This window comes from Bos mutus, chromosome 28 (assembly GCF_027580195.1).
Source record: "Bos mutus isolate GX-2022 chromosome 28, NWIPB_WYAK_1.1, whole genome shotgun sequence".
Lineage (NCBI taxonomy): Eukaryota > Metazoa > Chordata > Mammalia > Artiodactyla > Bovidae > Bos > Bos mutus.
Genome location: NC_091644.1, coordinates 237,102 through 254,669, shown reverse-complemented (window position 1 = coordinate 254,669; position 17,568 = coordinate 237,102). Strand labels below are relative to the sequence as shown.

The 17,568-nt window shown below is 52.3% G+C and overlaps 1 protein-coding gene across 1 annotated transcript in view; it reads right to left on the bottom strand.

The window, feature by feature from the left end:
- The window catches only part of TSPAN14 (tetraspanin 14), a 57,709-nt gene extending 40,236 nt beyond the window's left edge, over nucleotides 1-17,473 (bottom strand). The window contains exon 1 of the mRNA XM_070364480.1: nucleotides 17,321-17,473. The gene's annotated coding sequence lies outside the window, so the exon portion shown is untranslated. The remainder of the gene's footprint in view (nucleotides 1-17,320) is intronic.
- Nucleotides 17,474-17,568: the final 95 nt, after the last annotated feature.

Here is a 17,568-nt window from a genome sequence, read left to right as displayed (position 1 = left end):
TTTTTAAGCTACAGGAGCTTTTGTACAAAGAGACTCTGACCCAGAAACCCAGCATGAGGTGTGCAGAGCAGTTCTCTTCAAGTGGCTAGGGGGAAGGGGAGGCTCTATGACATACATGCTTGAAAATGATGGGTCTGGCCCAGCTGATCCCAAATTCAGGAATCAGGGGAATCACTCAAGGAGCTTTTTCCAAACTGCACATGGAGACTCGTTCAGTAGTGAATGTGACAGACCTGGAAAGCCACATTTTTAAGAGCTGTCCTTCACAGCAGACAGTTTGAAGGGACCCCCCCACTGGCCCAATCTGGAACTATGTGTGCACCAAAATAAATAATATTGATGCATTTTAACTCACTGAATAAAGAACCCATGACTCCATTCTAATACATATAAATGGATAAATAATATATAAATGGAAGAGAAGGGAAAGTTCTTTACAGCAGAAGGATAAATGTAAAAATTTATGTAATTAAATCATCAGCATTCAGTAACCATAGAATTCTAGGTTGGAGAATTCTAGTATGACAGAAATAACTGATAATGGGTTAAGTCTGTTCTGGCTATTATAACAAAACACCAGACTGGACCAAACTGACAGACCAGGCAATTTCTAAAGTACAGAAGTTTATTCCTCATAGTTCTGAAGGCTAGGAAGTCTAAGATTAAGACACCAACAAAGTGGGGTTCAAGCCTCATCCTGGTTCAAAGCTGGCACCTCTTCACTGTGTCCTCACATGGTGGTCAGCAAGGGAGCTCTGAGGGGTCTCTTGTAAGGGCACCAATCCTGTTCTTGAGGACTCCACCCCCATGACCTAAGTTCCTCCCAAAGTCCTAACATCATCAAGCCAGGCACCAGACAGAATTTCAATATGTGAATGCGGGAACACACAAAGACCATTAGACCATAACAGGCTCTAAAACTAGTCAACGAAAGTTTGATTAGAGACAGCATGTTTACATGGTCTCAAAGTATCTCCCCATAGAACACTTATTAATTACAAAGAGCATGATAGTAACTCAGCAATGGAGAAACCTTACAGATATCACCTTTAACCGAGTGACCACCACTGTCATCACCAGCAATGAGTCAAGCCAACGGCTGTCCCTCCTGCCGGGATGCACCGAGGACATGTCATTTCTGTGGTGTTCCCGGCGAAAATGCATAACCTGAGTCCTATCTTGAGGAATGATCAAAAAACAAACAAAACAAATGAAGAGTTTACAAAAGTAACTCACCTCAAGTAAAATGTAAGAAGTTGTGGCCATTTTTCTTTAAAAAAAGAAATGAAGAGAAGAAAACTCTGGGGCAACAGACAATCCTGGGGCCCAAAGAGAGATCTTGAAAATGATACATCAGGCAAGTCATGCCTCACCTGCCTGCCCACACAGGTGAGGGCCGGGCCACCTGCAGCGGCTGCCGCTCCACCTCTCAAAGGACTGCGGAAGCAGGCCTGGCACCGGCCTGGCCTCCAGGGGCCTTCCCTCTGCCGCTGAATGTGAAACCGCCTGTTTAAATGCAGAGGGGGAGCCTGAGCCCAGATGATCACAGCAGGCCTGTTTCTGAAAGCCCAATGTGCACATGAAATGTCCGCATTCAGAAGCAGACGCGCACGAGATGCGGTTTCTGGGCCCAGTTTATGGCAACATCTCCAACATGGACAAGAACCCATGAACCCTGCATGCTGGGACCTCTGGACCTCAGGACCCAGAGGCCTGGGCCTTCTGTCCACCCTGAGCTTCTCCACAAATGGCCTGAGGCAAGGCCACAGCACGAATGAATGAAGCCAAGAGTCCAGCAACCTATCAGTGTACTAACTCGCTCTGCGAGTCCCTGGGAGGAAAGGCTTTTATTGTGGGAGACGAACACCTCGGGACCTGTTTCTACACGTCCTGGCTGCTGCTGCTGTTGCCAGGCACCTAGAGTGGGGCTGTGGAGACCAAGAACTCGAGTGAGCCCTGCACCTCACGGGAGGGGCTCAGGACACGCTTCCCTCTGCTAAATGCTGTCAGGCAGGCGCAGGAGGGCAGGATGCGGCCCAGGAAGGAAGGAGGAGGCGGGAAGCTGGTCAGGAAATGTTCCCTAGAGCAGCAGCTTTAACCACTACAAGCCGGCATGGTGGCAGCCAGGAGTCTCAACAAAGCTCTGGGTCAGGCCCTGTGGATGGCACCAAGGCGCCATCGGGCCGGCTGCCCCGGCAGAACCAACACAGCTGGGGAATGGGACGCTCCTAACAGCCACGGACGTACTGAGTGACGAGTGGGCCTGCTCTCGGGCAGAAATAAATTCTGCTCCAATAACTGAGTCCTGGGCAGCCTTTAGGGGAGCTGCTCCAACTCAGTGCGAGGATGTGACCTGAGTGTCTAACGTGGGTGGGAAACGTTCTCTTTGCAGAGATATCCCACCCTCTCCCCCGCAACACAAACTATATAAAACTTAGAATTAAACACCTTTTCTTCCATTTCTTCATGCCTGAAAGACATAAAGACTGTGGCTCTAAGATGTTCAAAATCCTTGTATCCAAAATTGCACAGTTCACTGCAATATACTTTTTAAGACAACCAACCAACCAACCAACCCACTTGACTCCCGAAGTCAGCACTGGAGGGCCACCCCCTAATCCTGCCCAGGGCGGACAGGACTCACCAAGCCAGGGCAGAGCCTGGCTCCTGGCCTCTGAGCAAGGCAAACAGCCTGGGGTCAGTCTCACAGAGGGAAGAAAGCAAATTTTCCCAACAAGCTATAAAAGGTGAAGCCTGCTGGAGAAAAATAAGTAAAATGAAATGCGCTGAAATGTAGGAGAGAAGAGGAACAAGCAGGGAGGGGAAGGAAGAAGCAGATGTTTTTTTAAAAAACACAAATCAGTGATGGGACTCTAATGAAAAAAGCTGAGAAAAATCTGCAAAGAGATTAGAAGCTTAGTACCTAAAACAGTTCCAGACAGCCAGGGGCATCCCCAGGCTTGGGGCCCCACACTCACCCCCACAGGCCCTCCACCCACCTCTACCTGAAGGCAGGGGGAGGGCAGACCATCTTAGCGAAATCAGGAAAATAATTTCAAACATTTTTCCCGCTAAAAAAATACTACAAAAAATAAATTTACAGTCCGTTTTCTGGACTATTTATTTGAACTTCAACATATACCAAAAACCTTTTTATAGAATGCTTCGTGTGTCTACAAAAAGCAAACAACATTTACAACCTGATTCTGATCGCCATGTCGCCCAGCTGGGACGGATGCGGTGGGGTAGGTGGCAGCAGATGGCCCAGGGAGGCTCTTAGCCCCCTTTCACAAAGGAGGGCTCCAATTACCTCCTCGGCCCGGTGCCCCAGAGTTGACCTTGCCGACAGGCTTGGAGGAGGCACCCGCAGCTGCCAGCTCAGGCGGCTTCCATGGTTCCCAGACCCACCTCCTAGACACCCCCAGCGCCCAGGGCTACCTGCTGCAATCTTCGTGTCCCAGAGACGGAGCCAGACCCCTTTAAAGTAGGCAACTTTAAGCAGGGAAGGAGGGTGCAGACAACTAAACCACAAAAGAGAGAAAACAGTCTTGAAGGTGGGGCAGGGCAGGACGGAGGTGTCTGAGACAGAGCCTCTCAAACTTGAAAGTGCATGCAAATCACCCGGGAATCTTGTTAAATGCAGATTTTGCCTCAGCTGCTGTGGGGTGAGTCTGCAGGGCAACAGGCTCCCAGGTGTTGGCAGCCCGGCCCGCTGACAGGCCTGCGGGCAGTACTCTCCACAGTGAGGGTGTAAGAGGCCTCGAGTGAGAAGCAACAGCACTGATGGAGCAAAAGGCCCTTTAGGGCAAGTGACAGGGAAAGCTCACCCCTCTTAACCAGGGATGTCATCAGCTTTCTTGGAGGGATGCTTTAACTGTGGAATTTGTTTGGTATTTTAGTGCATCCTCACAGGTTATTTTTATTCCCATTTCACAGCTGTGGAAGCTACTCTAACCAAATGTTTATCAAAGCTGGGCTCCCTGCCCCTTGGATGTCTTCCAAGAGCACAGGCCTCCCGTGAGGCAGGGCAGGGCAGGGCGGAAGCACAAAGGCCAGAGCTGTGACAAGGAGGCCAATCCTAGCCCAGCAGACAAAGGCAGGAAAGCCAAGGGACACAGGAGGTCCCCCAGGGGGTAGAGGTTGGGTGGGGAAAGGCAGATAAAGAGCCAGAAACCCATTTTGCCTCCTGGAATTTTTAACAAAATAGAGACAAAATGTAACCTCAGCCTCCTACCCCAATTCCCTAACTCCCACTCCCACCTCCCAGAACTAAAGAGGATATTTAAATACAGAGGGTATCTCCGTCTTATAAGTTTTATTTCTACTTTTAACAGCCCGGCCTCATTTTGGCAGGACATAAAAAACAGCCTTCACTGCCTCCTCCCAGGTTTGCCAGAGAGGGAGTGTGGTATGTCCAAGAAAAGGGCCAGTGCTACTGTCTAAGGCAGACTGTCTGTCTGTCTGAGTGGGCTCCCAATGTCACACTCAGCCCCTGAGGGCTGCTGTGTGCTTTTGGCTCCTGGTGGGTGGGTTTCCCTGTGAAAACCACAGACATCTGGGGAGGTTATCATCACCACTGCCAGTCCCTCAAGAACATGAGGGGAAAAAAAACCATGGGAAGAGATGCCCCGTTAACCCCGTTCAATGACATTTCTCCCAAAAACGTACCCAGAGTTGGCGAGAGGGGATCTGTGTAGTGAACAAGCATTTTGGACTTAGTTTCATAGAACTCAAAAAGTCCCGGCTCAAAAACAACCAAAGTTCATCTGAGCAACCTTTCCATCTTCCAGAGACCTACGCCCATGGAAATGAGTGACCAAGGTCACCCGGAAGGCCAGCGGCACAGCTGGGACCCAACGCTTCGCCTTACCTCCCTGTGATTTTCCAGAGCAGCATGCTGCCTCAATCACGCTTTTCCCACCCTCGTTTGGGCCCAACTACCCTAAAAACTGGGCTGCCCTGACGGCTTAGTGGTAAAGAATCCACCTGCCGATGCAGGAGACAAGGGGTTGATTCCTGGTTTGGGAAGATCCACTGGAGAAGCAAAAGGCAACCCACTCCAGTATTCTTGCCTGGAGAATTCCATGGTCAGAGGAGACCTGTGGGCTACAGTCCACAGGGTCATAAAATAGTTGGACATAACTTAGCGACAGAACAACAACAAACAAAAAACCCTAAAAGGTGCATCTGTGTTTCAACATTTATGACAGCGAACCTAGCTCTTTTTACTGAGTCTGGTTCAACGTTTGCTGCAATAAGGGCACTCCAAGGGGGCAACCCTGTCCAGGCCTGGGACCTGCTTCCTAATTTAGGAGGTTGGCTGATAAGAGTCAGATAAGACAGCCAGGCTGATCTCAAGATGGATGGGTTTTGGAAAGATAAAATGATAAATACAGAAAGTAGTGAGAGCTCAGGAGTTCTCATATCAAACAACTCTATGTCAAAGGCAGGGAGACGATTACAGACTGCAGTTAAGAAAGTTGGAGATTTGTGAGCTGGGGTGGGCACACTTTCAGAAAGAGTAACCCTCAGCTTAGGCTGTGACCTCACACTGGGTAAAATCAGACTCCCCAGGAGGAAGCTCAATTTGCCCACCAAAAACTGAGGATGAGAGACATTCAGATGCAAAGGGGCCGGGGATGATGGGTGTGTGTGTTGGGGGTGTGGGTGGCGCATGCTATGTGTGTTGGGGGGGCGCGTGCACGCTATGTCATGTCCAACTCTTGCGGCCCCCACCAGGCTCCTCTGTCCGTGAAATTTTCCAGGCAAGAATACTGAATACCACAACCATAGAGACCCTTCAAAAGGAAAAAAAAAAAACCCGAAAAACAAAAATCACTGTTTTCTCATCTACCCCTGCCACTAAATGCTAAGAGTTTGTCCTGATATGACTCTTTCATGGAGAAGGACCAGGAGGTAAAGGAAGATCACATTTTGCACTTGGGAGTGGCTTTTTCTGCCAAAGACCAGAAGGACGGTGCTCCCAAAGGCATCCATGAATTCAGTCCTTCCCCTCTCTTACACATCTTCAGTGGCACGAGCAGGCGAGCCCTTTCTCTGTCCCCACTGTACAAACCAGCAGCACTGTGATCCAATAAGATGGCAAGACCCTCTTTAAACAAAGAGAAATCTCAGCACCACTGGGGAGCCGGGGGTACAGCTGGGGGAAGTGACGGTACAGCAAGCAGACCGCATAGCATCGGCTCAGTGGGAAGATTCATGTCATAAGGGCTTCCGCTGGTGCTGTGTGCCTGCTGCCTGCTGCCTGCCCAGCCTGCCACCGCCTGCCTGAGATTCAAGAGCCCAGAGATGGCAGAACAAAGAAAAATGGCTGTGGCTCAGGCAGCGCGAGGAGGCTGCAGGCCGGCCGACCAGCAAGCAGGCTTTTCTGCAGCTGAGTACTCCAGTGAGGCACAGGGACACAGGGCGCTGAAGTACAAAGGAAAGTGGGGGCCTCAAGAGTGACAGCTGCCCAGGCACACGCCTGGCCCCCACCCAAGGATGCAGCTGGGCCGAGAGAGCTCAGGCAGAAACCCACTCCCAGAGGCAGTGGGCAGGTGGCTGGGCATCCCTACTCCTTGCCCAGTTGCTCAGTGCTCATACCCAGGGAGGTTCCAGGCAGAACCTGGGGACTTGAGAGGGAGGACGGGGAGTCTTGACAGAAGTACCCAAAGGGCAGGATCCTTCCAGACTTCCTGCGATGGGGAGTGCTGACAGAGGGCAGGGTTGGCTAGGCAGCTCACCCAACATCAGAGAACAGGACAGGGGCCCTGGAGTGGCTAAGATCTGTTCATCAAAGGACTTCTATTAAGCATAATGGGCTCCCACTGCCAGGAACAATAGCTGCACTGGCCACCCCCTCTCCTCCTCCCCTCCCCTCCCCCCAAAATTGTCCACAATGGGAGGCAGCAGGAAATGGGGCAGAGCCCATGAATAGCTCCACTGTCAGTCCCTAGGCCCCACCTCCTCAGCCCCACAGGTCAGCCCTAGCTGCCACCCTGCCACAATAGAAACTTGTATGCCGCCAAGCTCCAGGCCCCATACAATAGAGCTGTGGGCATGGGAAGCTGTGGACTTCTCACCGGGCAGCATGTAAGGGCAATGGTGGGAGAGAGAGGGCAGAGATGTGGGCCTCAGACTCACCAGGGCAGGGTCATACCAAGCACATTGTTTTTTAGGGGAGCTATCTGCCAGCCAGTCCTAAAATCTCCTCCCTTCTTGCCCTGCCCTGTCTAGGCATGAGGTCGCCAGAGCCAGACAGGGGAATATTATGGTCATTTCAGGGGCACACGGTGGCCACAGGGGTGAAGAAACTGCCAGAGCACTCCCAGGACCCCCAGAAGGATTCCCAGTAGACACGAACCCTCAAAACCACCCCAGTAAGTAAACCTCACCTGCCCTCACCCCCTGCATCTGCTCTTCAAGGAGGCTGCCTGCTCAAAACAGAAAACCTCATCTATTATTTACACCAGGTGCCTTCTAGACAGGCTTTTAAAATCACAAGGGGGCAGTCTTCTCCAGAGCAGCCTGAAGTTGCACAAAGCCAGGCAGGGCTGCTGGGCAGCTAGGAGATGGGGGATCTCAGGGCGGTGGATGGTCTAGTGAGACCTGGACAAGAGGCCTCACACCAACCCCTGAAACCCAAGGAGGATCTTTTCTTCTAAAAACTGATCCCCAATTCCTTGTTTGTTTCTCCAAGACTCCAGGTTTCATACCCAGCTCAATTCCTACAAACTCCTAGGGTCACTCAAGCCCACGTATGAGAAGTTCCCCACGCCTGGCCTCCCCAGACCCTCCGCGGCTCTGCCTGCCTCTTCACACTCTTATAATCACACTTTTGGGTGCACAGGCTGCACGGCCCACGGGGCACAGCCAAAGGCTACAAACACCAGGTGCTCCAGAGGCAGGATGACCTGAGCTGAAATGCTCAGACCACATGGGAACGAGCCAGCACCATGGCCCCTCCAGCTCGAGGGTATGACGGCATAAACACAAGATCCTTCCACAAGGAAAACTCAGAAACGTTCATTCTCCCTCTTGGAATCAAAACAGCATGTTTCTTTTCTGGTCAAGCACCCCACACCTGGATTCCCCATCTAACCATCTCTACAACAAACCTCTGAGCGTGTACATGCAAGGCATTTCTTGCTGCTTGGCTTGCAGCAGCCGAACACTGAGAGCAACCTCAATGTCCATCCACAGGGGGCTGATAAAGTGAACCATGATTGACCACACAGAGGAATACCATGCCACTGTTAGAAAGAATGGCCTGAACTACATGTGCTGAAATCAAACAATCCCAAGATACACTTGAGGGTAGAAATCAGAACACCGTTAGGTGTGTACGGCATGGGGACAAACAAGAGGACAGACACGCTTCACTAGGCACCCAACATCTGGTGATGGTTATGTGGCCTCAGGGGAGCAGAAGTGAAGGAGCCAGGGGTGGAAATATTAATTTTCACTACATATCAGATCTTTGAAATAAATATGTATTTTTAAAAATAAAACATGTAGTTTTAAAAATGAAAAAAGTTAAAACTGAATTGACATTTAAAACCCCTCATTTATAGCACAAAAAATTTGGCTTGTAGCTCTCTGCAGGCGGTTCCCTAGAATAAGAAGCGGCAAGGGGTGGGGGTGGGGTGGGGGGGTGCCAGTCTTTGAAATAAAGACAGACATACCAACTCATAGAGCTCCCAGCTCACAAGTCCTCCCCAGGTCCCAAAACAGAAAGTTTTCCTAGGAAGACCAAGAGCGGATTCTGACCAAGGCAGAAAGGAAACCTGTTATTCCATACAGAGGACCATCTGTAGCCAGGTCCACTCCATCTGTGATGAGACTGTAAGACCCCCAGGATCAGGGGGCGCTGAGTCACAGGCATCCCAGGCCTAGGCAGAGACCCTTCTCAGGGCCCTCCCCAATCATCAGTGAGGCTCAAGGTCCTCATGTTACGAACCCATCCCAATTTTAGCAGCTGAAGAAAGCTATTTCAACAGATTTCTAGGCCTGGCCCAACTCCAAGGACAGGCTAAAAACAGTTTTTCCAAAATCCCAGCTCTAAACTCCAATCCCTTAACCACTAAACTCCCTGCACCTTTCAGGAAATGCAAGCTGCAAAATGGAGCTGCGAGATCGGTGTGCACACTTCCTCCTTACTAAAGGGATACATACATGTTGTTTAAAAGCCTACTTTAACTGACACATCAATAAATACTCTGCACTCAGAAGCACTGATGTATTTCCTCCGAGTGATTTTCCCCCTAAGGGACAACAGAATAACTAATCTCAGTCTCTCTCTGGCTTCTGAGGGGTATGACACAATGCCTATTAGAACCAGGATGGGCCAGACCATTGGAGTGAGGCCACTTGGAAGGCAGGGAGTGAGTGCTTCCTGGATGGAGCTGTCTCTACCTAGCAGAGGTCCCCTGCCCCACCCCCAGCCCACCACAAAGATCCCCTAAGGACTTGCAGAGTGCCCAGGCCACAGAGAAAGGTGGCTAGAAATGGGGGAGGTGTAAGTTTTGCTCCCCTACTCTGTAAGAGGCTTTCTGATGAGTGTTCAATGTTCAACAAGGAGGCTGGAAATAAAGGAGTACAAATGAGACTTCATGACAAGCAGAATCACGCAGGCAGCCAGAGCCCTCTGACCTCAGCTACTGGAAACAAGTTCCTGGCCCTTCAGTGGACCCTCAGGAGCTGTGGTCCATCAGACCAAGGCTGGCCTCTCCCACAGTCTTTCTGCATGAATGGGCAGGGCTCCCACACCCAGGTAGGCACTGATGCTCAACACACTGAATCCTACAGCATCCCAGCTGGCACCTCCCCCCTTGCCCCTCCCCACATCTGTCTTCCCACAGAGAGAGCATCAGGACTCCCCAGCCCAGAGGAGCCCCAGAGAGATCTGCACACCACACCCCTGCACCAGGGTTCACGCCACTGGCTCCGCCCTACTCCCTTGGGAATGAATACCTCAAGGCAACTCCTGGCTCTTTTGTTGTTGACAGGCCCCTTGTTTATATCATTACTTGTATTTCACAGGAAACAACGAGGACAAAGGAGACGATGACAGCAGAGGCAGGATGGGTGCACAGGGCCACTGTTCCCCTGCTGGGGTGGAAGCCAGCCTTCAGGAAGTGGAGAAGGCTCCGAGCCCCGCAGCCAGCAGGTCTTCTCCACACTCCCTTTTTTTCCTCACAACAGCGGGTGGCGTCGTTCCTAAAAAGCTGGCTACTGAGACGCGAACACCTCCAAGAGTAGCAGACACACCCAACAGGGTCTTCTGTGCAGGTGTGAGCAAACAGACAAGAAGGTCAGAGAGAACCAGGAGGATGGGAAGGCCACAGACAGCGGAAGGAAGCAGTTGGGGGTAGGGGGGGATCCAGCCAGAAGGCCCTGGAGCTGCAGCAGTGGAGCAGGGTGGGGAGGGGAGAGTTACCCACTGTACCTCCCTTGGCCCAGGTCAGGCAGTTTAGTTGTATCCAAGGCCTGTGGGAGAGAAACAGATCCATAAAGTTGTCGGACTGGTTTGCCCAGAATGCGGAGAACAGGAAACACAAGGTAGAGAGGCCGAGGAAAGAGGGTCAAGTAGGGAGGGTTGTCCAGAGTCAAAAGGCTGTTATCTGGCTCCCAACACATCTGGCAACAAGGGCAGCCAGCACTGGTGGGCCCCAGGGAACCAAGGCCGAGGGTTCACCCAAGTCTGTTTCCTGGGTGCAGAAGGTGGTCAAGGGGCCAATTGTGAGGGAGCCAGGGGCCAAGGAGCCAGTAAATGCTGAAAAGAAAAGGACTAGGGTTTCTGGAAACAAGAGAGTGATGCCCACAAAGAGGGTACCACCCTTGAGTGACAAGCGTGAGTAGTGATGAGCTCAGGCCAATGCGAGAAGCGTGGGCAAGACCGAACAAAGGCTGAGCTAGCCTCATACACTGACAGTTTCTTTGACCGAGCCAGTCAGGCTCCTCTGAGCCCTCTGCCCCTTCTGTCTCTGTCCTGTTAGATTCCAGTTTTAGCAAGAATCCCGCTAAGGCAGTTTAGCCAGGATCCCCCACCCCTCCACTGCTGGTCACCTTGCACGTCTGACCAAATCCTCACCCTCCTAGTGCAGCATCCCCCACGTTATCTGATCACCCTAGCCTGACTTCAGCAAGAATTCTGTTAGGTCTGTTAACAAAGAACTACCCTACCCTCTCATAAATTCTCCATCCATCCACCCTCCCCCTACTCTGTTCCCTGGCTGTAAATTCCCACTTTTCCCTGTAATATTTGGGGGTGAGCCCAATCTCTCTCCCTTACTGCAAAGCTCCATTGTTATAGTCTTTACATCTATCATGACAGTCCTGAAGAAAGTCTACCTTACTGTGTTCACAAGTGTCAGAATAATATATATATATTTTTTCCTTTAACAATATGGAGCTCTAAGTCTTCCTGGACCTGGATTGTGAGAACAACTGGGGCTGGCATTTCAGGCTGGACGCTGACCTCCCCCAAGAATCCCCAGGGACAGATGCTGTCTGCCTGGCCCAGAAGTAAAGGGCTGAAACCAGCTACAGAGTAGCGAGACATCAGGGAAGTCACCTGGAGAGGAAACAGAGTCTCTTCGCAGCAATGGTCACTCAAGTGGGCAATCAGAGCCTTTCCTTGGAGCAGCTGGTGGCTGCAGCCGGGAGGCGTGGAAAGAGCTAGTCCTGAGCACAGCTTGAATGGGCTCTCCAGGCTGGGCATCAAAACACACCGAAAGCTGAAAGTCACACCATGGCCTGAACTTGAGCAGGGTGTGTGGGGCCCAGTTGCCCCTCCAGGGGAGACCAAATCTGAAGCTGGGGCGATCATATTCCTTATTCCCACCTGCCACTTTCCAATAAGCCTGAGTTTCCCACGGTGCCCTGGGGGGCTTCTGATGCATAATTGCAGACCCTGACTTAGGACTGTGTCCAGGGATACGCTGCTACCCTCGGCCCTCCCAGGCTCACCACTCAGGAAACACTCTTGTAATTCCAACTGCTGTTGAGGGCCCCTCTCCTGAGTATCAGGACTACACATTCCTCCAAGCTTTTTTTTTTTTTTTAACTTTTGGGCCCTGCAAAATAGACTGGCACAGGCCCCAGTGATTAGTACAGGTAGACAGGGAAAAGCCAGAGAAGGGGGAGGTTCATCAACCCTTTTCTCGGAGTCAACCCTTACTCAGTCCCAAAGCGTGGCTTCTCCCCAAACCTTACCCATACAGGAAAGCCTGGCCTCAGCTCTCCTAAATTCCAGGGGGACACAGAGGCAGCACCAGGAATGCACCTCTGACTAGGATCCCAAAGGCCCCACCACCACAGCTCACAGCCACTAAACACAGGTGGACAGAGCCCGAGAAGGGAGAGGCCGGTCCCTCCAGCTGTCCAGCTGATGGACACCAGGGCTCCAGGAACTTCTCTCTGGCTGTTGAGTGAGGGAGACAGAACAGACCTCCAGAAGCCTGCCCAGGCCCACCGTATCTCAGATTACCAGGCCTGCTGCCTCCTAAAAGAAAACCACAGCCCTGCCCAGCCCCGCCCAGCCCCCACCAGGCCCAAGAATGGAGGAAGTGGGGTTCCCAGAACCCGCAGCTGGTGAGCACTTTGCTGGGAGCCATCAGAGTCATGGCAGCAGTCCCAAAGCAGAGTATATCAGCCTAACTCAAGAGCTGCACATACTGCATCGCAAACCCCAAGTGTGTATGCTTCGCAGTAACTCCACCACGAACAGGGAGGGCGGATTCTTCTCATTTTACAAATGAAAACACCAAGTTCAAGAAAGGGAGAAAGAAAATTCAAAGGCTTGTCTAGATCACTCAGCGACAAAGTAGGTACAGCTCAAAAGCTGGCCTCATCACTGTCCACTCTGTGTGACAGACAACATTCTTCACTGGTACATTCAACCAGCAAAGGCACTGTTTCCCACTGGCCAGGCCAGACCCTCTACTAGTCCAACACACCACTTTTCTGTCTGAACCAAAAAAAACACGCTGTTAAAGGAGAAAACAGATGTTGACACATTATGAATTACCCCCATTGCTATAATGAAGATAAGACAAACCAGGAATGCTGGCATTCACTTAGGCCAAAGACTTTCAAAAAACTGGTGTATGTAGTCCCCTGAGCACTCTGATGACCAGCCAAAATCGAGACCATTGCTGTAGATCACCATTACCTCTCCCTGTATTCCTGATAGGAAAACAGAAGCCCTGAAAAAGGAGGAAAGATGCCCAAAGATAGTGAGTTAACCACAAGCAGAAGAACCTGAGGTCTCACCACCTCCACCAGGGTTTCCTGGCCTTGCTGGAAGTCACCAGGGACAAAGCAGGCGACAAAGCACAAAAGCAGGGTGCAAAGTGTAGCCAGCTCTTAGACACCCTGCAAGGGTGGCCCAGGTGGGAAAATGCAATTAACAAAGGGGTTCCACCCGCTTCACAGGCCAGAGAACCACCCCAACCCCACATCCAAGCCTGATCTCCATGTGGCTCCATCCTTCAGGTAACATCACCACTTTACCTTTCCACACCCCAAGGCCTGCAAGCTCAGCCTCGGAATCTCACTGGTGGAAGGGGAAGAGCAAAGCCTATGGGGTATTTCTGCCTGCTCCTGCTTCTAAGAAAGTTGGCTGCCCCTACTCGCCACATACAGAATATGAGGAAGACAAGAAATTCAAGGATTGACGTGTCAGGGCAGAGACAGGGAGCAGGAGCCTGCTTCCCATACCATGGGTAATACCATCCCTCCTTAAAGGCCACAGGACCCAGCAGCAGGAAACAGGGATCCTGGAACCCAGTTCACAGCCCCGAGCGCCAGGCAAGGAGATAAACAAGTGCTTAATGAGAATCCCTGGCTAGGGTCTCTGCACCAGTCCTTGGGCCCACGAATTGATGACTGAATAAATGAATAACAAAAGAAGAACTCAAGGAACTCAAAATACCTTGTCCAGGGTCAGAGGAACAAGTTGCTTCTGCAGACCACCTCTTACTATGCTAATAAGCATTTTTGTTCACCATACCTCTGCCCTTCAAATGTGACACCTCAATTCATCTCTAACCTAAATGACATTTCTTTGACTAATTCATGATTGGTGTTCCTGGTGGCACAGAAACACACAACACTCAGATCTAGACCTTGGAAATAAGTTACAGGGACAGCACAGTGTTGGGCAGGTGGCAGACATCAGTGCTGTTTCCCAAATGTTTCCAGTCCTCTTTTGCTCCCCACCCTGCAGGGAAGTATGGCCATGTGACTGCTTTGGCTACTGAAACGCCACTTCTAGGTGGAAGCTTTAGGAGCCAGGGTGAGATTCACTGTGCTCCCTGTCTCCAGGTGCAAGTAACTAGGAGCGTTCCAATTAATCAGCATGGGTCCCATGATGAGAACAACATAAAGCAGATATGCGATGGATGTGGTGTGAGTAAGAAATAATCCTTCAATGCTTCAGGCCTCTGAGATTTGAGGATTGTTACCACGGCAAACCCTGATCTATCTAGACAGCTACAGGCAATGACTCACTCCCCAGTGTTCTGTGCAAGGTAGTGCTGGTCGTCTTCCCATTCCCTGGCCTTAGGGAGATAAAAGCTACACTGACAGTCAACCAGCAGAGGTTCAGAGACACCTGCTTTGTGCCCAGACAGATGAAATGCTTTCAGAAGCAGAGGATATGAGGGGACCTGCACTGAAGAATTTACTAGCTCCTCTGTGGGCCAGGCTCTTCAGTGTACTAATCAACTTGAATCACTTCTGAGAGGAGGCTTTATCTAATTTATCTAATTAGATATGAGAAAACCCAGTTCACATTCAGACCTCACTCGGTGACCTCTCTGGGCCATGGTTTCACCATCTGTAAAGTGGGACATTAACATTACCCACTGCACTGTGTTCTTTCAAGGATTAAATGAATACACACAAAGCTTCTTCAATAGTATGTGATATGTCTCAATAAACACTGTCTTAATAAACACAATTACTACACATTTAAACATTCCATGTAATTGCTATAAGCTTGTCCAGTTTTTAAATCTGGCAAAGGTTTCCCAGGACTGGCACAGTGGCACTTTGTAAGCATTGCCAAGCTGAATTCTGTCCCAGTAAAAGTTGAAGTCAAATCCCTGAGCACAAGGTAACCCTAGCGTGGGGCCTCAGGAAATGCTTCCACAACCCAGTTTCCTGGCCTCTCTGGAAACTTCACTGCCACCAGGACCCATGGGGCAGAGCTCCCTCCCCTCCCCCAGGGAGAATGCCTTCTGTCCTCCCACTCCCAAATGCAGGATGGGAGGCACCCTCACCCGGCCTCAGAGATTTGCACAGCTACCCAGCTGGCAAAGGATGGAACTTTCCTAAGCAGTCAACCCTTCCGCGGCCTTCCTTTCCCTGCCCTTTCTTGCTAGTTGTTGCTAAGTCACTTCAGTCATGTCCGACTCTGTGTGACCCCATAGACGGCAGCCCACCAGGCTCTCCCGTCCCTGGGATTCTCCAGGAGAGAACACTGGAGTGGGTTGCCATTTCCTTCTCCAAATTTCTTGCTAAAGGCAGCTACAAACCTCAGGATGCACCAGTGGGCTTGAACTCCAGTGCCTGAACAGTGCTGCTAAGCTGAGACTGAGTTCAGCTTAGTAAACACTACAGAGCATCTACTACATGTCCAGCCCAGGTTCTAAGACCGCATAGAACTGACAGCCAATCAGGGAGCTGTGAGCCTAGAACAGTGCTTGCAACAATGCCTGGCACCCCACAGATTCTCAACCACGCTTTGTTGAATGAACTGAAGACCATGTTTAGTGGTTCAAGCAGTGGAGTTCAGAGATGTGAGGATGCAGGAAGACAGAAGGGGAAATCCCTCTAGTAGCCTGGGCTTCCAAGGCCTGACCCTCAGACATCATGGATCCTCAAGATAAGACAAAGCTTGGAGATAGCAGAGGAGCTGGAAGGACATGTAGGGCCATCATGGAGGAGTATGAGTTTCATTCTGAGAGTGCTTGAAGGATCCCTGGAAACAAGGGCGCTCGGCCTTCCACAGGGCTTACTGAACGATAGAGGTGATGTAGGGGTGCTGGGGTGCTTTGATGACCGAGGCGCCAGCTTTCTCTTCACCACCAGGGAAGGGTGACCCAAGCACTCTGCAGGCACTAACTTCCTGTACCTTGAGGTCAAGGGGAAGGGGAAAGGTTACCCTGAAGGATTTAGCAAGCAGCTCCACCCACTTTTATCAACCAGAGGGCAACCCCCATCTCAGAAGTGGAGAAGAATCCTATGGAGCTGACTGTGGTTCAGAGAGCACAGCTGCACAGGCTCCAGTGCAATGCCCTGCACTCAGGGCCCAGGTTGACCTGATGCCCCTAGACCCCACCACCAGGGACAGCCTGCGAACTGGTACACTGCTGCCAGATCAAGCTGCCAGGCCAGCACCGGGGCCAGCCGCTTCCCCACGACTCCCAACAGCACGGACTGCTTCCAGCGAGAGACCAACTTCGTGTTCCCCCGGATTCGTGTCCCAGCGGTCCTGATGCACAAGTCCCTACACAAATACACACACACACCCTACCTACCAATACCATCACCCCTACCGGGCAGGAGCAGTGGCCCGGGACGAACGAACTCCACAGCCACAGACCCAACTCGACCGAAGTTCCAGTTATATCAGGAGTTGGTTTGCTCCCAAGCACAACTCCAAACGACCAACACAGAGAAGCAGGATCACCACCTACTCAAACTCCGACCGCCCCAAATCCGTGAAGGGCAGAATGGGACTTAGGGCCAGGGTGGGCGACTGGGAGCACATTTGGGGGGCAGGGGAGGGGACCGCCCTCCCCGGTCGGCGCCACCCTTCACCCTCTAGCCCGAGCTCCGGGCGGCCGAGGGTCTGTGGCGGAACCGAAAGGAGTGCCCATCCCAAGGCTCGCGGCTGGGGAGGGGAGCAGAGCCCACGACCACGGCGATCTGATCCCTCCCTCCCCGAGTGCTCCCACCCACGCCCGGCCCCAGCAGGCACCCGTCCGGGAATGCGGACAGGGCGAGGGCGACAGAACCCCGAGCGCCAGCTGGGTCGACCGCTGTGGCTCTCACTCCGCTCGGCGCCCGAGTTCGGCTCAGCGGGGTCCGGGCCAAGGCCTCAGCCCCTCGCGGGCTATCTGAGCAGACAAAGCCAGCGCTGGCCGCCGGGCCGCCCCGGGGCAGGAGCGAGGGCGCTGGAGGGACCGAACCTGGACCAGGGGATCAGTCCTTGTCCCCAGAGGGCGCTGGGGGGAGTGGGGGGGATCGGCTTCAGACAATGAGCGGGGCAGGGCCCGACGCTCCAGCGGGGGCTCCGCGCTCTACTCACCCGGGCGCGGTGGCGGCGGCGGCGGCGGCGACAGCAGCGACGCGGCCGGGCTCGGCCAAGGAAGTTAGAGCAAGTTCGGCGGCGCGGGGCGGTAGGGCGCGACTCAGGCCGTCCGAGCGCGGGGGCGGGGCGCGGAGGGCGGGGCCGGGGGCGCGGCGCCGGGTGGCTGCTGAGAAAGGGGCGCCGCTTCCCTGGGCCTCCCGGCGCGGCACCGCCCTCCGCGCCCCGCCCCCGCCTATAGCCCCGCC